The sequence below is a fragment of the Salmo salar genome, chromosome ssa09 (genome assembly GCF_905237065.1).
Source record: "Salmo salar chromosome ssa09, Ssal_v3.1, whole genome shotgun sequence".
NCBI classification, from domain to species: domain Eukaryota; kingdom Metazoa; phylum Chordata; class Actinopteri; order Salmoniformes; family Salmonidae; genus Salmo; species Salmo salar.
In genome coordinates, this window is record NC_059450.1 from 150,292,963 (window position 1) to 150,320,018 (window position 27,056).

The 27,056-nt window shown below is 43.4% G+C and overlaps 1 protein-coding gene across 3 annotated transcripts in view; it reads left to right on the top strand.

The window, feature by feature from the left end:
• si (sucrase-isomaltase) overlaps nt 1-27,056 on the top strand; it is a 151,447-nt gene that overhangs the window by 17,744 nt on the left and 106,647 nt on the right. Inside the window, exon 1 of one of the 3 annotated variants that reach the window (XM_014215242.2) lies at nt 17,287-17,533. The exons of 1 other annotated variant lie outside the window; for it this stretch is intronic. The gene's annotated coding sequence lies outside the window, so the exon portion shown is untranslated. Of the gene's footprint in view, nt 1-17,286; nt 17,534-17,554; nt 17,578-27,056 lie in introns of those variants that run through there. One more of the 3 variants, XM_045724816.1, reaches the window with a different exon arrangement.

Sequence of the window (27,056 nt, forward strand, 5' to 3'; positions counted from 1 at the left end):
ACAATTCCTCCAACCTCATGGCTTGGTTTTGCTCTGACATCCACTGTCAACTCTGGGACCTTATATAGACAGGTGTGTTCCTTTCCAAATCATGTCCAATCAATTGAATTTACCACAGGTGGACTCCAATCAAGTTGTAGAAACATCTCAAGGATGATCAATGGAAACAGGATGCACCTGAGCTCAGTTTCAAGTCTCATAGCAAAGGGTCTGAATTGTTATGTAAATAAGATACTTATTTGTTTTATTTTTTATGAATTTGCATAAACTTCAAAAAACTTGTTTTTGCTTTGTCATTATGGAGTATTGTGTTTAGATTTCTAAGGATTTGTATTTATTTAATCAATTTTAGAATAAGACTAACAAAATGTGGAAAAAGTCAAGGTGTCTGAATACTTTCCGGAGACACTGTTTTACCTGAAATGTGTACAGGCTCCATGATGGGGAAAAATGCAGATAGTTGTTGAACTCTTCTTCGGGATTGGTGTCACATCCATGAGACGGTTGAGCTAACGTATGCTAATGTGATTAGCATGAGGTTGTAAGTAACAAGAACATTTCCCAGGAAATATACATATCTGATATTGGCAGAAGCCTTAAATTCTTGTTCATCTAACTGCACTGTCCAATTTGCACTGTCCAGTAGCTATTACAGTGAAATAATACCATTCTATTGTTTGAGGAGAGTGCACAGTTTTGAACCTGAACAGTTATTAATCAAAAAATTAGGCATATTTGGGCAGTCTTGATACAAAATGTTGAACAGAAATGCAATGGTTCATTTGATCAGTGTAAAAGTTTGCACATATCCTGCTATCATCTAGTGGCCAACATCTAAATTGCAGCTGGGCTGGAATAATACATTATGGCTTTTCTCTTGCATTTCAAAGATGATGGTACAAAAAATAAAAAAAGAACGGTTGTTTTTTTCTTTGTATTATCTTTTACCAAATCTATTGTGTTATATTCGCCTACATTCCTTTCACATTTCCACAAACTTCAAAGTGTTTCCTTTCAAATGGTACCAGGAATATGCATATCCTTGCTTCAGAGCCTGAGTTACAGTCAGTTAGATTTGGTATGTCATTTTAGGCAAAAATTGAGAAAAAAGGGGCAAATCCTTAAGAGGGTTAGTAGATATGATTGTTCTGCAAGAGTTACATTTCAAAAAAGGAGAAATTTGATATTTAAAGAGGAACTGGGTTGGATAGGCCTACAGTGCCTTCAGAAAGTATTCACACACCCTTTTTCCACATTTTGTTATGTTACCGTCTGAATTTTAATGGCTGTGATAAGAGAAAACTGATGATGGATCAACAACATTGTAGTTACTCCAAAATACTAACCTAAATGACAGAGTGAAAAGAAGGAAGCCTGTACAGAATACAAATATTCAAAGAATGCATCCTGTTTGCAATAAGGCACTAAAGTAAAAGTGCATAAAATGAAGCAAAGAAATGAACTTTATGTACTGAATAGAAAGTGTTATGTTTGGGGAATATCCAATACAACACATCACTGAGTATCACTCTTCATATTTCCAAGCATGGTGGTGGCTGCATCATGCTATGGGTATGATTGTCATCAGCAAGGACCTTTTAGGATTTTTTATTTTTACCTTAAATTAAGGTAAAAATTAAAAATTACTAGGGAGTTTTTTTAGGATAAAAATAAACAGAATCGTTAAGAAGTGCAGATTGGCGGGTCATGTTTCGGAGGACTCCACTGAGCCCGTTGGGGAAACAAGATTGTAATTGGATTGGATATCACGAAATTGGAGAGAAAAAGGGAGAAAAATTACAACTTTTAAATTAAAAGCAAGAACATCTGGAGAGTTTGCTGCTGTTTACAGACCCATAAGTTTAATAAATTGTGATCATAAAATAAACTCATAAGCAGAAGAATGGCAATGTTTTATCAGACTTGTTACATGTCAGTCAAACAGGGCATATTAAAAAAACGACACTTAGAAAGAAGTACAAGAACATGTTCAATTTAATACAATATGCTAAAAAACAAGATATAGATTCATCAATAATGGCTGTTGATGCCGAAAAGGCTTTTGACCATCTTGAATGGCCTTTTTTGTTCAAAACTTTGGAAGCTTTCAACTTTCCAGTTGAAATAATACATTTAATACAAATATTATATAAATATCATGAAGCAAAAATATACACAAATAATACATTATCGGATGAAATTACTTTAGAAAAGGGCAAAAGACAGGGATGTCCTTTCTCCCCCTTCCTGTTTGCACTGACGACTGAACCGCTTGCAGAAAGAATTAGACAGGACCCAAACGTAACAGGTATCAGTATTGGTATGAATATAAACAAAAATGATTTGCAGATTTACATTTACATTTGAGTCATTTAGCAGACGCTCTTATCCAGAGCGACTTACAGTAGTGAATACATACATTTCATACATGTTTTTTTTTTTTTTTCCTGTGCTGGCCCCCCGTGGGAATCGAACCCACAACCCTGGTGTTGCAAACACCATGCTCTACCAACTGAGCTACAGGGAAGGCCGATTTCTCCTGATATATATCCTGATATACTGTACTTGACATATATTGATTATGCAATGCATCCCCTGCTAAAAATATTTTCACAAAACTTAATAGGAAAAAGAAAAATAATAATATATGATCTACAGAAATTCTTTAACCTGTTGGGGCTAGGGGGCAGTATTTTCACGGCTGGATAAAAAAACGTACCCGATTTAATCTGGTTACTAATCCTACCCAGTAACTAGAATATGCATATACTTATTATATATGGATAGAAAACACCCTAAAGTTTCTAAAACTGTTTGAATGGTGTCTGTGAGTATAACAGAACTCATTTGGCAGGCAAAACCCTGAGACATTTTCTGACAGGAAGTGGATACCTGATGTGTTGAATTACCTTTAAGCCTATGCCATTGAAACACACAGGGGTTGATTAATATTTTGGCACTTCCTATTGCTTCCACTAGATGTCACCAGCCTTTACAAAGTGTTTTGAGTCTTTTACTGTGAGATCTGACCGAACAAGAGCCATGGAACGGTGATGGCCGATTAGACTCTGGCGCGCGAGTTCATGTTGGGTACCCTCGTTCCAATACGTTATAAAAGAGAATGCATTCGTCCACCTTGAATATTATTCATGTTCTGGTTAAAAAAGGCCCTAATGATTTATGCTATACAACGTTTGACATGTTTGAACGAACGTAAATATATTTTTTCCCCTCGTTCATGAAGTGAAGTCCGGCGGGCTTAGATCATGTGCTAACAAGACGGAAATTTTTGGACATAAATGATGAGATTTTTTGAACAAAACTACATTCGTTATGGACCTGTGATACCTGGAAGTGACATCTGATGAAGAGAATCAAAGGTAATGGATTATTTACATAGTATTTTCGATTTTAGATCTCCCCAACATGGCGGCTAGTCTGTATCGCAACGCGTATTTTTCTGGGCGCAGTGCTCAGATTATTGCAAAGTGTGATTTCCCAGTAAGGTTATTTTTAAATCTGGCAAGTTGATTGCGTTCAAGAGATGTAAATCTATAATTCTTTAAATGACAATATAATATTTTACCAATGTTTTCTAATTTTAATTATTTAATTTGTGGTGCTGACTTGACTGCCGGTTATTGGAGGGAAACGATTTCCTCAACATCAATGCCATAGTAAAACGCTGTTTTTGGATATAAATATGAACTTGATAGAACAAAAAATGCATGCATTGTCTAACATAATGTCCTAGGAGTGTCATCTGATGGAGATTGTAAAAGGTTAGTGCATCATTTTAGCTGGTTTTATGGTTTTGGTGACCCTGTCTTTGACTTGACAAAACATTACACACAACTCTTGTAAATGTACTGTCCTAACATACTCTAAATTTATGCTTTCGCCGTAAAACCTTTTTGAAATCGTAAAACGTGGTTAGATTAAGGAGATGTTTATCTTTCAAATGGTGTAAAATAGTTGTATTTAACCAGAACATGAATAATATTCAAGGTGGACGAATGCATACTCTTTTATAACGTATTGGAACGAGGGTACCCAACATGAACTCGCGCGCCAGGTGTCTAATGGGACATCATCGTTCCATGGCTCTTGTTCGGTCAGATCTCCCTCCAGAAGACTCAAAACACTTTGTAAAGGCTGGTGACATCTAGTGGAAGCAATAGGAAGTGCCAAAATATTCCTAAACCCCTGTGTTTTTCAATGGGATAGGTTTAAAGTCAATACAACACATCAGGTATCCACTTCCTGTCAGAAAATGTCTCAGGGTTTTGCCTGCCAAATGAGTTCTGTTATACTCACAGACACCATTCAAACAGTTTTAGAAACTTTAGAGTGTTTTCTATCCATATATAATAAGTATATGCATATTCTAGTTACTGGGTAGGATTAGTAACCAGATTAAATCGGGTACATTTTTTTTATCCAGACGTGCAAATGCTGCCCCCTAGCCCTAACAGGTTAATCCAGCCACAGTGTCTGATTTCAAAAAGTCTTTACGGCGAAAGCAGACCATGCGATTATGTTAGGTCAGCGTCTAGTCACAAAAAAACATACAGCCATTTTCCAGCCAAAGAGAGGAGTCACAAAAAGCAGAAATAGAGATAAAATGAATCACTAACCTTTGATGATCTTCATCAGATGGCACTCATAGGACTTCATGTTACACAATTAATGTATGTTTTGTTCGATAAAGTTCATATTTATATAAAAAAATCTCAGTTTACAACAAATCTCAGCGTTATGTTCAGTTATGTTTTGCCTCCAAAACAGCCAGTGAATTTTCAGAGAGCCACATCAATTTACAGAAATACTCATCATAGACTAGGATTAAAGATAAACTTCTCCTTAAATAAACGTACACTAAAAAACTGGAAATCAAACCAATCCTCTGTTGTTAAAACAATGGAAAGGTCAAATGCTTTATTATCTAAATGTACATTTTAGTCATTTCGCAGACGCTCTTATCCAAAGCGACTTACAGTAGTGAATGCATACATTTCTTTTTTTTTTTCGTACTGGCCCCCCATGGGAACCGAACCCACAACCCTGGCATTGCAAACACCATGCTCTACCAACTGAGCCACAGGGAAGCCATGTTGACAGTGCGATGGAGAGGATCAAAATTGTGCAACTTCAGGCCATTTGGTGGAGAGTGATGCAGACGCTGGAGATGGGGGTGTGAGCATGTGGGTCTGGGCTCAGCATGCACTCATGAATGCACCAACTCTCTCAAAACACACACTCGCGCACACAAACTAACGAATACTAGGTACGCAGCTATCAGTGTTGAGGGGCCTGTTTGAAAACCACGGGATCGATAGTCAGGACTGAATTGCCAATTCCAGTTTGGGCAATAGAAATGAGCTGGTGCTGCAAGCTTGTGTGTGAGGCAGCAATTGGAAACGACTGAGTGGAATTGGATTTGGAGTGAGAGAAAGAAAGCAAGAGAAGAGGATAAAAAGATCAGCAGGGGAGAGGAGAGGGCGGAGGGGAGAGGAGAAGGCGGAGGGGAGAGGAGAGGGTGGAGGGGAGAGGAGAGAAGAGGTGAGGAGAGAAGAGGAGAATAGACTCTCAGCTTGCCAAATGGCAGGTCAGGACCCTATGATGTACTATTGGCTTCATATGGGGCCCTGGCTAGTGACACTGGTTCTGTTTACCTGATGGCGTACCTTCACTTTGAAAGCTTCAGTTGGGTCACAGCTCAGAAATGCATTTGCATTAATGGTTACTGTGATATTGTGATGCGCTGTGCTGGTTGGAGTGTTACTATTCCAACCTGACCAATCAAATCAAATCATATTTGCGCCGAATACAACAGGTGTAGACCTGACAGTGAAAATCTTACTTACAAAGCCTTTAACCTGTTGGGGCTAGGGGGCAGTATTTTCACGGCCGGATAAAAAACGTACCTGATTTAAACTGGTTACTACTCTTGCCCAGAAACGAGAATATGCATATAATTTGTAGATTTGGATAGAAAACACTCAAAAGTTTCTAAAACTGTTTGAATGGTGTCTGTGAGTATAACAGAACTCATATGGCAGGCCAAAACCTGAGTAGATTCCATGCAGGAAGTGCCCTGTCTGACAATTTGTTGTCCTTCTGTTGCATCTCTCTCGAAATTACAGCATCTGTGCTGTTACGTGACACTTTCTAAGGCTTCCATTGGCTCTCTAAAGCCTTTAGAAAGCGGAATGACGCGTCTCCTGTCTCTGGGCAAAGTACAGCAGCAGAGTTTGTAAGTGGCCTGCCTGGGGACAGTGACACTGGAGATGCGCGTTCACGAGACTTTTCTTTATCTCTTTGAATGAATAAAACGTTGTCCGGTTGGAATATTATCGCTATTTTCCGAGAAAAATAGCATAAAAATTTATTTTAAACAGCGTTTGACATGCTTCTAAGTACGGTAATGGAATATTTTGACATTTTTTGTCATGAAATGCGCTCGCACATTACCCTTCGGATAGTGACCTGAACGCACAAACAAAACGGAGGTATTTGGATATAACTATGGATGATTTGGAACCAAAACAACAGTTGTTGTTGAAGTAGAAGTCCTAGGAGTGCATTCTGACGAAGAACAGCAAAGGTAATCCAATTTTTCTTATAGTAATTCTGAGTTTAGGTTGTCCCAAACTTGGTGGGTGTCAAATTAGCTATTTTAAAATCTGACATAGCGTTTGCATAAAGGAGTTCTATCTATAATTCTTAAAATAATTGTTATGTATTTTGTCAACGTTTATCATGAGTAATTTAGTAAATTCACCGGAAGTTTTCGGTGGGTATGCTAGTTCTGAACATCACAGCATGCATCACATGCTGTAAAAAGCTGGTTTTTGATATACATCTGAACTTGATTGAACAAAACATGCAGGTATTGTATAACATAATGTCCTAGGAGTGTCATCTGATGAAGATCATCAAAGGTTAGTGCTGCATTTAGCTGTGGTTTTGGTTTTTGTGACATATATGCTTGCTTTGAAAATGGCTGTGTGATTATTTTTGGCAGGGTACTCTCCTGACTTAATCTAATGTTTTGCTTTCGCTGTAAAGCCTTATTGAAATCGGACAACGTGGTTGGATTAATGAGAGTCTTATCTTTCAAATGGTGTAAAATAGTCAAATGTTTGAGAAATTGAAGTTATAGCATTTTTGAGGTATTTGTACTTCGCGCCACGGGATTCCACTGGCTGTTGAATAGGGTGGGATGCAAACGTCCCACTGGCCCAGATAGGTTAACCAACAATGCCGTTTTAACTTGTTATGGGCAGGTGGGACGGTAGCGGGACGGTAGCGTCCCACCTGGCCAACATCCGGTGAAATTGCAGAGCGCGAAATTCAAACTACAGAATTATACTACAATTTCTGGCTCATTTTTCCAAAAACCAGCCTGAAACTCTTTCTAAAGACTGTTGACATCTAGTGGAAGTCCTAGGAACTGTAATCTGGGAGGACTTCGCCTTATAATAAAAGTGACATCCATTGAAAATAGTGGTAGGCTGAATTTATTTTGGGGGGGGTGGTTTCTCCTCAGGGTTTCACCTGCCATATCAGTTCTGTTATACTCACAGACATTATTTTAACAGTTTTAGAAACTTTAGAGTGTTTTCTATCCAAATCTACCAATTATATGCATATCCTAGCTTCCGGGCACGCTTTTCATCCGGACGTGAAAATACTGCCCCCTACCCAAGAGAGGTTAAGAAAAATACCTACAAAAAATAAGAAATTAAAGTAACAAATAATTAAAGAGCATCAGTAAAATAACAAATGGCGAGGCTATTTACAAGGGGTACTGGTGCAGAGTCAATGTGCGGGGGCACCGGTTAGTCGAGGTAATTGAGGTAACATGTACATGTAGGTTGAGTTATTAAAGTGACTATGCATAGATAATAACAGAGAGTAGCAGCAGCGTAAAAGGGGGGGGGTAATGCAAATAGTCTGGGTAGGCATTTGATTAGATGTTCAGGAGTCTTATGGCTTGAGGGTAGAAGAGGTTTAGAAGCCTCTTGGCCCTAGACTTGGCGCTCTGATTCCGCTTGCTGTGTGGTAGCAGAGAGAACAGTCTATGACTAGGGTGGCTGGAGTCTTGGACAATTTTTAGGGCCTTCTTCTGACAACGCCTGGTATAGAGGTCCTGGATGGCAGGAAACTTGGCCCTAGTGATGTAATGGGCCGTACACACTACCCTCTGTAGTGCCTTGCGGTCAGAGGCCGAGAATTTCCATACCAGACAGTGATGCAACCTGTCAGGATGCTCTCGATGGTTCAGCTGTAGAACCTTTTGAGGATCTGAGGACTCATGCCAAATCTTTTCAGTCTCTTGAGGGGGAATAGATTTTGTCGTGCCCTCTTTATGAATGTCTTAGTGTGCTTGGAGCATGTTAGTTTGTTGGTGATGTGGATGCCAAGGAACTTGAAGTTTTTCAACCTGCTCCTCTACAGCCCAGTCGATAAGAATGGGGGCATGCTCGGTCCTCCTTTTCCTGTAGTCCACAATCATCTCCTTTGTCTTGATCACATTGAGGGAAAGGTTGATGTCCTTGCACCACACGGGCAGGTCTCTGACCTCCTTCCTATTAGCTGTCTCGTTGTTGTGTGTCATCAGCAAACTTAATGATGGCCCTGCGACCTTGTGAATGTTGACCTGTTTAATGGTTTTACTCACATCGGCTGTGGAGAGCGTGATCACACAGTCGTCATGCATGTTTCAGTATTACTTTCCTCGAAGCAAGCATAGAAGTAATTTTGCTCGTCTGGTAGGCTTGTGTCACTGGGCAGCTCTCGGCTGTGCTTTCCTTTGTAGTCTGTAATAGATTGCAAACCCTGCCACATGTAGTACGATTCGATCTTAGTCCTGTATTGAAGCTTTGCCAATTTGATAGTGCGTCAGACGGCATAGTGGGATTTCTTATAAGCTCCATGAAAGCGGCAGCTCCAGCCTTTAGCTAAGTGCGGATATTGTCTGTAATCCATGGCTTCTGGTTGGGGTATGTAGGTACAGTCACTGTGGGGACAACATCATTGCTGCACTTATTGATGAAGCCAGTGACTGATGTGGTGTACTCCTCAATGCCATCGGAAGAATGCCATAACATATTCCAGTCTGTGCTAGCAAAAGAGTCCTGTAGCTTAGCATCTGCTTCAACTGACCACTTTTTTATTGACAGTCACTGGAGCTTCCTGCTTTAATTTTTGCTTGTAAGCAGGAATCAGGAGGATAGTATTATGGTCAGATTTGCCAAATGGAGGGCGAGGGAAAGCTTTGTATGCGCCTCTGTGTGTGGAGTAATGGTGGTCTGTCTCTGTGTGGTCTAGAGTTTTTCTTCCCTCTGGTTGCACATTTAACATGCTGGTCTTGTGCCATGGCGGAGATCTTTGTGGGCTATACTCGGCCTTGTCTCAGGATGGTAAGTTGGTGGTTGAATGTATCCCTCTAGTGGTGTGGGGGCTGTGCTTTGGCAAAGTGGGTAGGGTTATATCCTGCCTGTTTGGCCATGTCCGGGGGTATCATCGGATGGGGCCACAGTGTCTCCTGACCCCTCCTGTCTCAGCCTCCAGTATTTTTGCTGCAGTAGTTTATGTGTCGCGGGTCTTTGGTCAGTCTGTTATATCTGGAGTATTTCTCTAGTGTCCTGTGTGAATTTAAGTATGCTCTCTCTAATTCTCTCTTTCTCTCTTTCTTTCTTTCTCTCTCTCGGGGGACCTGAGCCTTAGGACCATGCCTCAGGACTACCTGGCATGATGACTCCTTGCTGTCCCCAGTCCACCTGGCCATGCTGCTGCTCCAGTTTCAACTGTTCTGCCTGCGGCTATGGAACCCTGACCTGTTCACCGGACGTGCTACCTGTCCCAGACCTGCTGTTTTCAACTCTCTAGAGACAGCAGGAGTGGTAGAGATACTCTCAATGATCGGCTATGAAAAGCCAACTGACATTTACTCCTGAGGTGCTGACCGGTTGCACCCTCGACAACTACTGTGATTATTATTATTTGACCATGCTGGTCATTTATGAACATTTGAACATCTTGGCCATGTTCTGTTACAATCTCCACCCGGCACAGCCAGAAGAAGACTGGCCACCCCTCATAGCCTGGTTCCTCTCTAGGTTTCTTCCTAGGTTTTGGCCTTTCATGGGAGTTTTTCCTAGCCACCGTCCTTCTACACCTACATTGCTTGCTGTTTGGGGTTTTAGGCTGGGTTTCTGTACAGCACTTTGAGATATCAGCTGATGTAAGAAGGGCTATATAAATACATTTGATTTGATTTGATTTGGTCTTAATTAGGTCAAACAGATTTAATTTTTACTGCATTAAAGACCCCGGCCACTAGGAGCACCATCTCTGGATGAGCGTTTTCCTTTGTGCTTATGGCCGTATACAACTCATTGAGTGGGGTCTTATTGCCAGCATCGGTTTGTGGTGGTAAATAGACAGCTACGAAGAATATAGATGAAAACTCTCTAGGTAGATAGTGTAGTCTACAGCTTATCATGTGATACTCTACCTCAGACGAGCCAAACCTCAAGACTTCCTTAGATATTGTGCACCAGCTGTTGTTTTCAAATATACATAGACCCCAACCCCTTGTCTTACCAGAGGCTGCTGTTCTATCCTGCCGATACAGTGTATAAACCACCAGCTGAATGTTATTCATGTTGTTGTTCAGCTGTGACTCTGTGAAACGTAAGATATTAACATTTTTTATGTCCCATTGTAGGATATACGTGCTTTTAGTTCATCCACTTTATTATCCAGCGATTGTACGTTGGCCAATAATACCGATGGCAAAGGCAGATTAGCCACTCGTCGCCAGATCCTCACAAAGCACCCCGATCTCCTTCTGCGAAACCTCCATCTCTTTCTCCTGCGAATGACGGGGATGAGGGCCTGTTCGGGTGTCTGGAATAAATCCCTCTCGTCCGACTCATTAAAGAAAAATTCTTAATCCAATTCAAGGTAAGTAATCACTGTTCTGATGTCCAGAAGCTCTTTTCGTTCATAAGAGATGGTAGCAGCAACATTATGTACAAAATAAGTTATAAACAATGCGACTAAACAAACAAAATAGCACGATTGGTTAAGAGCCCATAAATTGGCAGCAACCCCTCCAGCGCCATCTTTACACAGTAGAGTTTATCTTTATCTCAGTATACTCCCAAGATGACATTAACAGTCATTAGATACATATTTAACACTGAACAAAAATATAAACACAAGATGTAAAGTGTTGATCCTGTGTGTTTCATGGGCTAAAATAAAATATTCAAAATTTTTTCCATATGCACAAAAAGCTTCTTTCTCTCAAATGTTGTGCACAAATTTGTTTACATCCCTGTTAGTGAGCATTTCTCCATGGCAAGATAATCTATCCACTTGACAGGTGTGGCATATTAAGAAGCTGATTAAACAGCATGATCTTCTAACAGGTGCACCTTGTGCTGGGGACAATAAAAGGCCACTCTAAAATCTGCAGTTTTGTCACACAACACAATGCCACAGATGTCTCATGTTTTGAGGGAGTGTGCAATTGGCATGCTGACTGCAGGAATATCCACCAGAGCTGTTGCCAGAGAAATTAACGTTAATTGCTCTACAATAAGTCGCCTCCGTAGTTGTTTTAGAGAATTTGGCACTACGCCCAACAGGCCTCACAACCGCAGACCACACCAGCCAAGGACTGCCACATCCAGCTTCTTCACCTGCGGGATCATCTGAGACCAGCCACCCGGACAGCTGATGAAACTGTCGGTTTGCACAACCCAAGAATTTCTTCCACAAACTGTCAGTTTGCGTGCTCGTCGTCCTCACCAGGGTCTTGCTCACCTCCAATGGCCACTGGCAAGCTGAAAAGTGTGCTCTTCATGATTGAATCCCGGTTTCAACTGTACCGGGCAGATGGCAGGCAGCGTGTATGGCGTCGTGTGTGCGAGCAGTTTGCTGATGTCAATGTTGAGACCAGAGAGCCCCATGGTTGAGGTGGGGTTATGGTATGGGCAGGCATAAGCTACAGACAACAAACACAATTGGATTTGATCAATGTCAGTTTGAGTGAACAGAGATTTGGTATTTGGTCTTTTTTTGGTTGTTGCAAAATCAGCTACTCTTCCTGGGGTCCACACAGAACATGAAACATGACATAAGAAAGTACATTAAATAAACAAAAACAGCTCAAGGACATTGACCCCGTTTTTTATGTTGCTTCTACTCGCTGTTTATTATCTATGCATAGTCACTTTACCCTTACCTACATGTACATATTACCCAAATTTACCTCAACTAACCTGTACCCCCGCACATTGACTCAGTACCGTACCCCTGTATAAAGCCTTGGTATCGTTTTTTTAAATTGTTTCCTTATATAAACTGTAACTCAGTAAAATCTTTGAAAATGTTGCATTTTGCATCTATATTTTTGTTCAGTGTAGTTAACATCTAGCTCTTTGACAAAAAAACAACAACTGCAAAACAACACTGCTTACATCATGTCAGTGTCATCTTAGTGTAAGCTTTCACCATGATTAATAAAACATACGATCCAATGTTCATTTCTCTTTAATCCATGGTTATCTTGATTATGATTCCTAATCTCTCATATTCCACCAATTACAATGCACCAGTGTTATTACTCCAATAACATTACACAATGGGGGTTATCATAGGTACAGCCTGATTGAATAACCAAAGTATATTATAAGATATGATATACGTGAAGTGTTTGTACACACGCCAATAAAGTGTAGGTGAATGATTTGGATTGGTCATTGGGGATCATGCGAGGATAATGATTATACAGTACTAGTGAAAGGTTTGGGCACACCTACAGTGGCTTGCGAAAGAATTCACCCCCCTTGGCATTTTTCCTATTTTGTTGCCTTACAACCTGGAATTAAAATAGATTTTTTGGGGGGATTGTATCATTTGATTTACACATCATGCCTACCACTTTGAAGATGCGAAATATTTTTTATCGTGAAACAAACAAGAAATAAGACAAAAAAAATGAACAATATAAGGATTTTTTCCCATTCTTCTTGGAAAAACTGCTCCAGATCCTTCAAGTTGGATGGGTTCCGCTGGTGTGCAGCAATCTTTAAGTCATACCACAGATTCTCAATTGGATTGAGGTCTGGGCTTTGACTAGGCCATTCCAAGACATTTAAATGTTTCCCCTTAAACCACTCAAGTGTTGCTTTAGCGGTATGCTTAGGGTCATTGTCCTGCTGGGAGGTGAACCTTCGTCCCAGTCTCAAATCTCTGGAAGACTCAAACAGGTTTCCCCTCAACAATTTCCCTGTATTTTGCACCATCCATCATTCCTTAAATTCTGACCAGTTTCTCAGTCTCTGCCAGTGACAAAACATGCCCACAGCATGATGCTGCCACCACCGTGCTTCACTGTGGGGATGGTGTTCTCGGGGTGATGAGAGGTGTTGGGTTTGCGCCAGACATAGCGTTTTCTTTGATGGCCAAAAAGCTAAATTTTAGTCTCATCTGACCTGAGTACCTTCTTCCATATGTTTGGGGAGTCTCCCACATGCCTTTTGGCGAACACCAAATGTGTTTGCTTATTCTTTCCATGAAGCAATAGCTTTTTTCTGGCCACTCCTCCATAAAGCCCAGCTCTGTGGAGTGTACAGCTTAAAGTGGTCCTATGGACAGATAGTCCAATCTCCGTTGTCGAGCTTTGCAGCTCCTTCGGGGTTATCTTTGGTCTCTTTGTTGACTCTCTGATTAATGTCCTTCTTGCCTGGTCCGTGAGTTTTGGTGGGTGGCCTCTCTTGGCAGATTTGTTGTGGTGCCATATTCTTTCCATTTTTTTATAATGGATTTAATGGTGCTCTGTGGGATTTTCAAAGTTTCGGATATTTTTTTATAACCCAACCCTTGATCTTTAATTCTCCAAACTTTGTCCTTGACCTGTTTGGAGATCTCCTTGGTCTTCATGGTGCCACTTGCTTGGTGGTGCCCCCTGCTTAGTGGTATTGTAGACTCTGGGGCCTTTCAGAACAGGTGTTTATGTACTGAGATCATGTGACAGATCATGTGACACTTAGAGTGCACACAGGTGGACTTCATTTAACTAATTATGTGACTTTTGAAGATAATTGGTTGCACCAGATCTTATTTAGGAGCTTCATTGTAAAGGGAGTGAATAGCAAGATGGCGCCAACAGAGATGGTTGCCTCGCTTTGTGTTCTTAGGAAACTATGCAGTATTTAGTTTTTGTATGTATTATTTCTTACATTGTTACCCCAGGAAATCTTAAGCGTTATTACTATTATTAGAACTATTAGATATAATAGCAACATCATTAGTATTATTAATATTATTAGAACTATTGGATATAATAGCAACATCAACTTACCAACATTACGACCAGGAATACGACTTTCCCGAAGCAGATCCTCTGTTTGGACCACCACCCAGGACAGGCGACCCAAAACAACGGCGCCACAGAAGGGGCAGACGGAGCGGTCTTCTGGTCAGGCTCCATTGATGGGCACATCGCTCACTGCTCCTGAGTATACTAATCGCCAACGTCCAGTCTCTTGACAACAAGTTAGATGAAATTCGAGCAAGGGTTGCCTTCTAGAGAGACATCAGAGATTGTAACATTCTCTGTTTCACGGAAACGTGGCTCACTCGAGATATGTTATCAGAGTTGGTACAGCCACCCGGTTTCTTCATGCATCGCCGTGCTGCTGCTCCAGCTCCAACTGTTCTGCCTGCAGCTATGGAACCCTGACCTGTTCACCGGACGTGCTACCTGTCCCAGACCTGTTATCCCAGACCTGCTGGAACCCTGACCTATTCACCGGACGTGCTACCTGTCCCAGACCTGCTGTTTTCAACTCTCTAGAGACAGCAGGAGCGGTAGAGATACTCTCAAAGATCGGCTATGAAAAAGCCAACTGACACTTACTCTTGTGTTACTGACTTGTTGCACCCTCGACAACTACTATGATTATTATTATTTGACAATGCTGGTCATTTATGAACATTTGAACATCTAGGCCATGTGCTGTTATAATCTCCATCCGGCACAGCCAGAAGAAGACTGGCCACCCCTCATAGCCTGGTTCCTCTCTAGGTTTCTTCCTAGGTTTTGGCCTTTTTTGGGAGTTTTTCCTAGCCACCGTGCTTCTACACCTGCATTGCTTGCTGTTTGGGGTTTTAGGCTGGGTTTCTGTACAGCAATTTGAGATATCAGCTGATGTAAGAAGGGCTATATAAATAAATTTGATTTGATTTGATCGCGCTGACAGAAACAAACATCTCTCTGGTAAGAAGAAGGGCGGGGGTTTATGCCTTATGATTAACGACTCGTGGTGTAATCATAACAACTTACAGAAACTCAAGTCCTTTTGTTCACCTGACCTACCCCCCCCCAAGCAGATACCTCAACAGCCCTGAAAGAACTTCATTGGACTCTATCTAAAATGGAAACCATATATCCTGATGCTGCATTTTTTGTAGCTGGGGATTTTAACAAAGCTAATCTGAAAACATGGCTCCTTACATTTTATCAGCATATCGAGTGCGCGACTCGAGCTGGTAGCATTCTGGATCATTGCTACCCTCACTTCCGCGATGCATACAAAGCACTTCCCCACCCTCCTTTCGGCAAATCTGACCACGACTCCATTTTGTTGCTCCCAGCCTATAGACAGACACTAAAACAGGAAACGCCCGTGCTCAAGTCTGTTCAACGCTGGTCCGACCAATCTGATTCCACGCTTCACGATTGCTGGGATCACGTGGACTGGGATATGTTCCAGATAGCCTCAGACAACAACATTGATGTTAACGCTGACTCGATGAGCGAGTTTATTAGCAAGTACAAAGGTGATGTTGTTCCCACGCTGACTTTTAAAACCTTCCCTAACCAGAAACTGGGTATTGATGGCAGCATTCACACAAAACTGAAAGCGCGAACCACTGCTTTTAATCATGGCAAGGCGACTGGAAACATGAATGAATACAAACAGTGTAGCTATTCCCTCCTCAAGGCAATCAAACAAGCTAATTGTCAGTATAGAGACAAAGTAGAGTCGCAATTCAATGGCTCAAACACTAGACGTGTGTGGCAGGGTCTACAGTCAATCACAGATTACAAAAAGAAAACCAGCCCCGTTGCAGACACCGATGTCTTGCTCCCAGACAAGTTCATTAAACAACTTCTTAGCTCACTTTGAGGACAGTACAGTGCCAGTGTTTTGGCCCACTACCGTCTGGGCTGCTGGCCCAGACGGCATCCCTAGCCGCGTCCTGAGAGCATGCACAGACCAGCTGGCTGGTGTGTTTACGGACATATTCAATCAATCCCTTTCCCAGTCTGCTGTGCCCACATGCTTCAAGAGGGCCACCATTGTTCCTGTCCCCAAGAAAGCTAAGGTAACTGAGCTAAACGACTATTGCCCCGTAGCACTCACTTCTGGCTTTGAGAGACTAGTCAAGGAGCAAATCACCTCCACCCTACCTGACACCCTAGACCCACTCCAATTTGCCTACCGCCCCAATAGGTCCACAGACGATGCAATCGCAATCACAATCACACTGCACACTGCCCTAACCCATCTGAACAAGATCAATACCTAGGTAAGAATGTTGTTCATTGCCTACAGCTCAGCATTTAACACCATAGTACCCTCCAAAGTCGTCACTAAGCTCGAGACCCTGGGTCACAAATTAACTTTAAAGAAGAAATGCATTCCAGGTGACTAACTCATGAAGCTGGTTGAGAGAATGCCAAGAGTGTGCAAAGCTGTCATCAAGGCAAAGGGTGGCTACATTGAAGAATCTAAAATATCAAATATATTTTGATCTGTTTAACACTGTTTTGCTTACTACATGATTCCATATGCGTTATTTCATAGTTTTGATGTCTTCACTACTATTCTTCAATGTAGAAAATAGTAAAAATAAAGAAAAACCCTTGAATGAGTAGGTTTTTCTAAAACTTTGACTGGTACTGAAAAAGCTGAGTCACAGTTTGTATAAACCAAAGGAGGAGTGTTTCAAGGTAAATCATTACAACATACACACGGACGTGCACACACACACATGCATGCACACACCTCCATAAACACAGCAATATAAGGAAGATATAGCAGGATTAAATAAAACGAGTAACGCATTGTCTCGGTTGATCTTTGTTGGTTGTGATGGTTATCACATTTTATAGTTGCAGAGTGGGTACAGTGAAGTTGTAAAACACGCACGCGCACACACACACACACACACACACACACACACACACACACACACACACACACACACACACACACACACACACACACACACACACACACACACACAATCTCTCTTTCTTGCTATCGCTTACACACAGATATAAATACATAAAGAGTATTTAATTACAACACGTTCACACACCAACACATATACAGACAGTGTTATATGGTCGGTAAGACCTTATGCCAGAGTGATATGATATAACGTGGATGAGACAGACGACGGTGCGACGGAGTAGTAAGGCAAGAAGCATTGTGAGGTGAGACAACTTCTAACTCACTGGGGAACATATTCTCAGATAAGGTATTCATAAATATACTATTTTATCGTGTGTTTAGAACTACATTTTATTTGAGTATGACACAAAGAGTTGCCAGCTTAAACTACTGTGCAACCTAGCTTCAACTGTTGCTGGCCTACCGCTTCTGTAATCATTAAAGCAGACCTCAGGTAGGGTACAAAAGTTGTTCAAAGGCTTATCATTCTGCGTCATCGCAGAAGAGATACACTGTGTGTAGTTTATTGAGTAAAGAGGAAAAAACAGGCGAGTGGGAAGCCTGTAGACAATGTATAGAGAAAGCATAACTATTAGGTAAAACAGATAAATTACCATCATGGATAGAGAAATTAGGTAATTACAGGGAGTGTTCGACATGCATTAGTCTGAACTCCTTGATTCTCTTTCATCAAGCGGCAAGATAATAAACGTCTACCTGTTGCACAATTGTCAGCTAGAAAACCTATGTTGTGAAATACAAATGTGTTCATTCGTAACTAAAGAAGTTCACAGTGTTAATCATGCTCTATTTCATGAAAATTCTACAGTCGAGTTCGTCCTTGTCATGCAGCCATTTTAGGGCTGGATTCAATCTGTATTGCGGAAGACCTACATTGAAATTTTAATGTATTTTCCGATTGAGCCGACACAGTGTTTACTGTGAAAGCAGTCTCCGCGAACACTCAAACATTGTTTTTACTTCTGTAATATAGATTAAATCCAAACCTTAGATCATGTTCGTTATCTAGGTGAGACTTTGACCCTGTTTGTTAATGACAGTGACTTGGCAGCAGCTAATGGGGATCCATAATAAATACAAAATATAAATAGTATCAAGTCAAATCCTTCAAATCAAAGGTTATTTGTCACATGCTTCGTAAAGGAAAGGTGTGGACTAACAGTGACTTGTGTCAGTTACTTATGGGTCTTTCCCAACAAAGCAGAGAGAAAGAAAATAGAGAAATAATAGAAAAGTAAAACATGTAATAATAGATACAAAATGAGTAACGATAACTTGGCTATATACTAGGTGTACCAGTATTCAGTCTATGTGCAGGGTTATGAGGTAATTGAGGTAGTTATGTACATAAAACTGTGAATAAAGTGGCAGATAGTAAACAGTAGCAGCAGCATATGTGATGAGTCTAAAGGCTCAATGTAGGTAACTATTTCAATAACTATTTATCAGTCTTATGGCTTGCGCGTAGACTCTGTTCAGGGTCCTGTTGGTTCCACACTTCGGTACCACTTTCCTGTTGGTTGAGTGAGGTCTTTAAGTGTCAGCATCGATTTGTGGTCGTAAATATAAAGCCACCAATAATATAGATGAAAACTCTCTTGGTAAATAGTATGGTCTGCAGCTTATCATGAGGTAATCTAACTCAGGCTAGCAGAACCTCGCCACCCTCCTTGAGCTTACCTGAAGCTGCCACAAGAAGATGTCTGAAGGGTCCTGTTGGTTATAGAGCTGAGACTTTGACCCTGTCTGTTAATGATCGTATAGAAGGTATAGGAAGGGTCCTGTTGGTTGCATTGCTGAGACTTTGACCCTGCCTGTTAATAATAGTATGGAAGGTGTCTTTTTAATTTACTTATTTTATTTCACCTTTATTTAACCAGGTAGGCAAGTTGAGAACAAGTTCTCATTTACAACTGCGACCTGGCCAAGATAAAGCAAAGCAGTTCAACACATATAACAACACAGAGTTACACATGGAGTAAAACAAACATACAGTCAATAATACAGTAGAAAAATAAGTCTATATACAATGTGAGCAAATGAGGTGAGATAAGGGAGGTAAAGGCAATAAAGGGAGGTAAAGGCGAAGTAAATACAATATAGCAATTAAAACACTGCAATGGTAGATTTGACAGTAGATGAGTGTGCAAAGTAGAAATACTGGGGTGCAAAGGAGCAAAATAAATAAATACAGTAGGGGAAGCGGTAGTTGTTTGGGCTATTTAAAGATGGACTATGTACAGGTGCAGTGATCTGTGAGCTGTTCTGACAGCTGGTGCTTAAAGCTAGTGAGGGAGATAAGTGTTTCCAGTTTCAGAGATTTTTGTAGTTCGTTCCAGTCATTGGCAACAGAGAAATGGAAGGAGATGCGGCCAAAGGAAGAATTGGTTTTGGGGGTGACAAGTGAGATATACCTCCTGGAACACGTGCTACGGGTGGGTGCAGCTATGGTGACCAGCGAGCAGAGATAAGGCGGGACTTTACCTAGCAGGGTCTTGTAGATGACCTGGAGCCAGTGGGTTTGGCGATGAGTATGAAGCGAGGGGCAGCCAACGAGAGCATACAGGTCACAGTGGTGGGTAGTATATGGGGCTTTGGTGACAAAACGGATGGCACTGTGATAGACTGCATCCAATTAGTTGAGTAGGGTGTTGGAGGCTATTTTGTAAATGACCTCGCCAAAGTCGAGGATCGGTAAGATGGTCAGTTTTACGAGGGTATGTTTGGCAGCATGAGTGAAGGTTGCGAAATAGGAAGCCAATTCTAGATTTAACTGTGGATTGGAGATGTTTTATGTGAGTCTGGAAGGAGAGTTTACAGTCTAACCAGACACATAGGTATTTGTAGTTGTCCACATATTCTAAGTCAGAACCGTCCAGAGTAGTGATGCTGGACGGGCGGGCAGGTGCAGGCAGCGATCGGTTGAAGAGCATGCATTTAGTTTTACTTGTATTTAAGAGCAGTTGGAGGCCACGGAAGGAGAGTTGTATGGCATTGAAGCTCGTCTGGAGGGTTGTTAAAACCTCTTACATCTAGACGTTCCGCTAGCGGAACACCGCTCCAATATCCAATGATAGGGCGTGGTGCGAAATACAAACTCCTCGAAAATCCGAAAACTTCCATTTTTCAAACTTAACGCAGTGTCCAAAGAAGGGCCAGAAGTATACAGAATGGTGTCGTCTGCGTATGGATCAGAGACTCACCAGCAGCAAGAGCAACATCATTGATATATACAGAGAAGAGAGTAGGCCCAAGAATTTAACCCTGTGGCACCCTCATAGAGACTGCCAGAGGCTTGGACACAGGCCCTCAGATTTGACACAGAGTGTCCCCCCCTTTGAAGAGGGGGATGACCGCAGCTGCTTTCCAATCTTTGGGAATCTCAGACGACACTAAAGAGAGGTTGAACAGGCTAGTAATAGGGGTTGGAAAAATTTCGGCAGATAATTTTAGAAAGAAAGGGTCCAGATTGTCTAGCCCGGCTGATTTGTGGGGGTCCCGATTTTGCAGCTCTTTCAGAACATCAGCTGACTGGATTTGGGAGATGGGGAAATGGGGAAGGCTTGGGCGAGTTGCTATGGGGGGGTGCAGTGCTGTTGACCGGGGTAGGGGTGGCCAGGTGGAAAGCATGGCCAGCCGTAGTAAAATGAGTCTGAAGGGTCCTGTTGGTTCCCAAGCTGAGACTTTGACCCTGTCTGTTAATGATAATATAGAAGGTGTCGGAAGGGTCCTTGTGGAGCTCAAGTAGAACTGCTATTTTGACATCAACAACAGGTCAAAGATAAGAGAGACATTATCCTTATCATATGTCTGACAATGCAAATGATATTGGATCATGTTTATAGTTCATATGGAGCAGTTGGTGTCCACTGTGTGCTTGGATTTGACAGACCATGTCCGCTGTGTGTGTTTGAGTCTGACAGACCATGTCCGCTGTGTGTGTTTGAGTCTGACAGACCATGTCCGCTGTGTGTGTTTGAGTCTGACAGACCATGTCCGCTGTGTGTTTTTGAGTCTGACAGACCATGTCCGCTGTGTGTGCTGCTGTGTCACATAATATATGACTGTGTTTTTTAGTGGTGATTTGTGGTGTGTTAATTGATTGCGGGCGAATGGTGACACAAATACGTTCCCCGGCGGTCTGTATGCGTGCCCTCACATGCTCTTCACACAACATTAAACAAGCTGGCCATGCGCCTCATACACACACACACACACGCACACACACACACACACACACACACACACACACAGACACAGAAACACACACACACACACGCACGCACGCACGCACACGCACACGCACGCACGCACACGCACACGCACACGCACACGCACACGCACACACACACACACACACATACAGACACAGAAACACACACACATACTCACCTTGCCTGTGCCTTCACCAGTGCTGGGACTGGAGCCTAATGGGTAGGGAGATATGATGTGTCTGTTTTATAATGGCTGGTGCTGCTCTGGCAAGCACTAGGAACACTGACTCTCTCTATATATCTCTAACACACACACACACACACACACACACACACACACACACACACACACACACACACACACACACACACACACACACACACACACACACACACCACCTTGCCTTCTTCCTACCCCCATGGCCTCACGTTCTCTCTCCAGTCCATTTGTCATGTCTGGTGTTAGTGAGAAACAAGCTGATTGAGCCGGGGATGAATCAGAGTGAAATGTGGTTGTCCCAAACGAAGGAGGCAGACATGTGTCCAAAGGTCCTTTTCCTTGACAGCAGTGTTGCCCTGTGGTGTCCTCAGGTCATTTTCCTAAAACAGCAGTAGAGTCCTCGGGTCCATTTCCTTGACAGCAGTAGTGTCTTCAGGTCCATTTCCTTGACAGCAGTAGTGTCCTCAGGTCCATTTCCTTGACAGCAGTAGTGTCTTCAGGTCCATTTCCTTGGCAGCAGTAGTGTCTTCAGGTCCATTTCCTTTACAGCAGTAGTGTCTTCAGGTCCATTTCCTTGGCAGCAGTAGTGTCCTCAGGTCCATTTCCTTGACAGCAGTAGAGTCCTCAGGTCCATTTCCTTGGCAGCAGTAGTGTCCTCTACTGTCCTCAGGTCCATTTCCTTGACAGCAGTAGTGTCCTCTAGTGTCCTCAGGTCCATTTCCTTGACAGCAGTAGTGTCCTCTAGTGTCCTCAGGTCCATTTCCTTGACAGCAGTAGTGTCCTCAGGTCCATTTCCTTGACAGCAGTAGTGTCCTCAGGTCCATTTCCTTGGCAGCAGTAGTGTCTTCAGGTCCATTTCCTTGACAGCAGTAGTGTCCTCTACTGTCCTCAGGTCCATTTCCTTGGCAGCAGTAGTGTCTTCAGGTCCATTTCCTTGACAGCAGTAGTGTCTTCAGGTCCATTTCCTTGACAGCAGTAGTGTCCTCTAGTGTCCTCAGGTCCATTTCCTTGACAGCAGTAGTGTCTTCAGGTCCATTTCCTTGACAGCAGTAGTGTCCTCTAGTGTCCTCAGGTCCATTTCCTTGACAGCAGTAGTGTCCTCTAGTGTCCTCAGGTCCATTTCCTTGACAGCAGTAGTGTCCTCAGGTCCATTTCCTTGACAGCAGTAGTGTCCTCAGGTCCATTTCCTTGGCAGCAGTAGTGTCTTCAGGTCCATTTCCTTGACAGCAGTAGTGTCCTCTACTGTCCTCAGGTCCATTTCCTTGGCAGCAGTAGTGTCTTCAGGTCCATTTCCTTGACAGCAGTAGTGTCTTCAGGTCCATTTCCTTGACAGCAGTAGTGTCCTCTAGTGTCCTCAGGTCCATTTCCTTGGCAGCAGTAGTGTCCTCAGGTCCATTTCCTTGACAGCAGTAGTGTCTTCAGGTCCATTTCCTTGACAGCAGTAGTGTCCTCTAGTGTCCTCAGGTCCATTTCCTTGACAGCAGTAGTGTCCTCAGGTCCATTTCCTTGACAGCAGTAGTGTCCTCTAGTGTCCTCAGGTCCATTTCCTTGGCAGCAGTAGTGTCTTCAGGTCCATTTCCTTGACAGCAGTAGTGTCTTCAGGTCCATTTCCTTGACAGCAGTAGTGTCTTCAGGTCCATTTCCTTGGCAGCAGTAGTGTCCTCAGGTCCATTAACTTGGCAGCAGTAGTGTCCTCAGGTCCATTACTTTGGCAGCAGTAGTGTCTTCAGGTCCATTTCCTTGACAGCAGTAGTGTCTTCAGGTCCATTTCCTTGACAGCAGTAGTGTCTTCAGGTCCATTTCCTTGGCAGCAGTAGTGTCCTCTACTGTCCTCAGGTTCATTTCCTTGGCAGCAGTAGTGTCCTCTACTGTCCTCAGGTCCATTTCCTTGACAGCAGTAGTGTCTTCAGGTCCATTTCCTTGACAGCAGTAGTGTCTTCAGGTCCATTTCCTTGGCAGCAGTAGTGTCTTCAGGTCCATTTCCTTGACAGCAGTAGTGTCCTCTAGTGTCCTCAGGTCCATTTCCTTGACAGCAGTAGTGTCCTCAGGTCCATTTCCTTGACAGCAGTAGTGTCCTCTAGTGTCCTCAGGTCCATTTCCTTGACAGCAGTAGTGTCCTCAGGTCCATTTCCTTGACAGCAGTAGTGTCCTCAGGTCCATTTCCTTGGCAGCAGTAGTGTCCTCTACTGTCCTCAGGTCCATTTCCTTGACAGCAGTAGTGTCCTCAGGTCCATTTCCTTGACAGCAGTAGTGTCCTCTAGTGTCCTCAGGTCCATTTCCTTGACAGCAGTAGTGTCCTCTACTGTCCTCAGGTCCATTTCCTTGGCAGCAGTAGTGTCCTCAGGTCCATTTCCTTGGCAGCAGTAGTGTCTTCAGGTCCATTTCCTTGACAGCAGTAGTGTCTTCAGGTCCATTTCCTTGACAGCAGTAGTGTCCTCAGGTCCATTTCCTTGACAGCAGTAGTGTCCTCTAGTGTCCTCAGGTCCATTTCCTTGGCAGCAGTAGTGTCTTCAGGTCCATTTCCTTGGCAGCAGTAGTGTCTTCAGGTCCATTTCCTTGACAGCAGTAGTGTCTTCAGGTCCATTTCCTTGACAGCAGTAGTGTCCTCAGGTCCATTTCCTTGACAGCAGTAGTGTCCTCTAGTGTCCTCAGGTCCATTTCCTTGACAGCAGTAGTGTCCTCAGGTCCATTTCCTTGGCAGCAGTAGTGTCTTCAGGTCCATTTCCTTGACAGCAGTAGTGTCTTCAGGTCCATTTCCTTGACAGCAGTAGAGTCCTCAGGTCCATTTCCTTGGCAGCAGTAGTGTCTTCAGGTCCATTTCCTTGACAGCAGTAGTGTCTTCAGGTCCATTTCCTTGACAGCAGTAGTGTCTTCAGGTCCATTTCCTTGACAGCAGTAGTGTCCTCTAGTGTCCTCAGGTCCATTTCCTTGACAGCAGTAGTGTCCTCAGGTCCATTTCCTTGACAGCAGTAGTGTCCTCAGGTCCATTTCCTTGGCAGCAGTAGTGTCCTCTACTGTCCTCAGGTCCATTTCCTTGGCAGCAGTAGTGTCCTCAGGTCCATTACTTTGGCAGCAGTAGTGTCTTCAGGTCCATTTCCTTGACAGCAGTAGTGTCCTCAGGTCCATTTCCTTGGCAGCAGTAGTGTCCTCAGGTCCATTTCCTTGACAGCAGTAGTGTCCTCTACTGTCCTCAGGTTCATTTCCTTGGCAGCAGTAGTGTCCTCAGGTCCATTTCCTTGACAGCAGTAGTGTCCTCTAGTGTCCTCAGGTCCATTTCCTTGGCAGCAGTAGTGTCCTCTAGTGTCCTCAGGTCCATTTCCTTGGCAGCAGTAGTGTCCTCAGGTCCATTTGCTTGACAGCAGTAGTGTCTTCAGGTCCATTTCCTTGACAGCAGTAGTGTCCTCTACTGTCCTCAGGTTCATTTCCTTGGCAGCAGTAGCTATTGTCCATAACATAGCTAACAAATAATATGTAATAATAAATGCCATTTAGCAGATTCTTTTCTCCCAACGTGGCTAACAGTCATGTGTGCATAGATTTTTTATGTATAGGTGGTCACGTGAATTGAACATTGGCATTGCAAGAGCCATGCTCTAGTCTACCAACTACAGATGATCTGCCATAAGTCCTTGTTGACAACATGATAGTCCTGACCTTGTGGTCATCAGAGGTATTTTACATTTTACATTTAAGTCATTTAGCAGACGCTCTTATCCAGAGCGACTTACAAATTGGTGCATTCACCTTATAATATCCAGTGGAACAACCACTTTACAATAGTGCATCTAAATCTTTTAAGGGGGGGTTAGAAGGATTACTTTATCCTATCCCAGGTATTCCTTAAAGAGGTGGGGTTTCAGGTGTCTCCGGAAGGTGGTGATTGACTCCGCTGTCCTGGCGTCGTGAGGGAGCTTGTTCCACCATTGGGGTGCCAGAGCAGCGAACAGTTTTGACTGGGCTGAGCGGGAACTGTGCTTCCTCAGAGGTAGGGAGGCGAGCAGGCCAGAGGTGGATGAACGCAGTGCCCTTGTTTGGGTGTAGGGCCTGATCAGAGCCTGAAGGTACGGAGGTGCCGTTCCCCTCACAGCTCCATAGGCAAGCACCATGGTCTTGTAGCGGATGCGAGCTTCGACTGGAAGCCAGTGGAGAGAGCGGAGGAGCGGGGTGACGTGAGAGAACTTGGGAAGGTTGAACACCAGACGGGCTGCGGCGTTCTGGATGAGTTGTAGGGTTTTAATGGCACAAGCAGGGAGCCCAGCCAACAACGAGTTGCAGTAATCCAGACGGGAGATGACAAGTGCCTGGATTAGGACCTGCGCCGCTTCCTGTGTGAGGCAGGGTCGTACTCTGCGAATGTTGTAGAGCATGAACCTACAGGATCGGGTCACCGCCTTGATGTTAGTGGAGAACGACAGGGTGTTGTCCAGGGTCACGCCGAGGCTCTTAGCACTCTGGGAGGAGGACACAAGGGAGTTGTCAACCGTGATGGCGAGATCATGGAACGGGCAGTCCTTCCCCGGGAGGAAGAGCAGCTCCATCTTGCCGAGGTTCAGCTTGAGGTGGTGATCCGTCATCCACACTGATATGTCTGCCAGACATGCAGAGATGCGATTCGCCACCTGGTTGTCAGAAGAGGGAAAGGAGAAGATTAATTGTGTGTCATCTGCATAGCAATGATATGAGAGACCATGTGAGGATATGACAGAGCCAAGTGACTTGGTGTATAGCGAGAATAGGAGAGGGCCTAGAACAGAGCCCTGGGGGACACCAGTGGTGAGAGCACGTGGTGCGGAGACAGATTCTCGCCACGCCACCTGGTAGGAGCGACCTGTCAGGTAGGACGCAATCCAAGCGTGGGCCGCGCCGGAGATGCCCAGGTCGGAGAGGGTGGAGAGGAGGATCTGATGGTTCACAGTATCAAAGGCAGCAGATAGGTCTAGGAGGATGAGAGCAGAGGAGAGAGAGTTAGCTTTAGCAGTGCGGAGAGCCTCCGTGACACAGAGAAGAGCAGTCTCAGTTGAATGCCCAGTCTTGAAACCTGACTGATTAGGATCAAGAAGGTCATTCTGAGAGAGATAGCAAGAGAGCTGGCCAAGGACGGCACGTTCAAGAGTTTTGGAGAGAAAGGAAAGAAGGGATACTGGTCTGTAGTTGTTGACATCGGAGGGATCTAGTGTAGGTTTTTTCAGAAGGGGTGCAACTCTCGCTCTCTTGAAGACGGAAGGGACGTAGCCAGCGGTCAAGGATGAGTTGACGAGCGAGGTGAGGTAGGGGAGAAGGTCTCCGGAAATGGTCTGGAGAAGAGAGGAGGGGATAGGGTCAAGTGGGCAG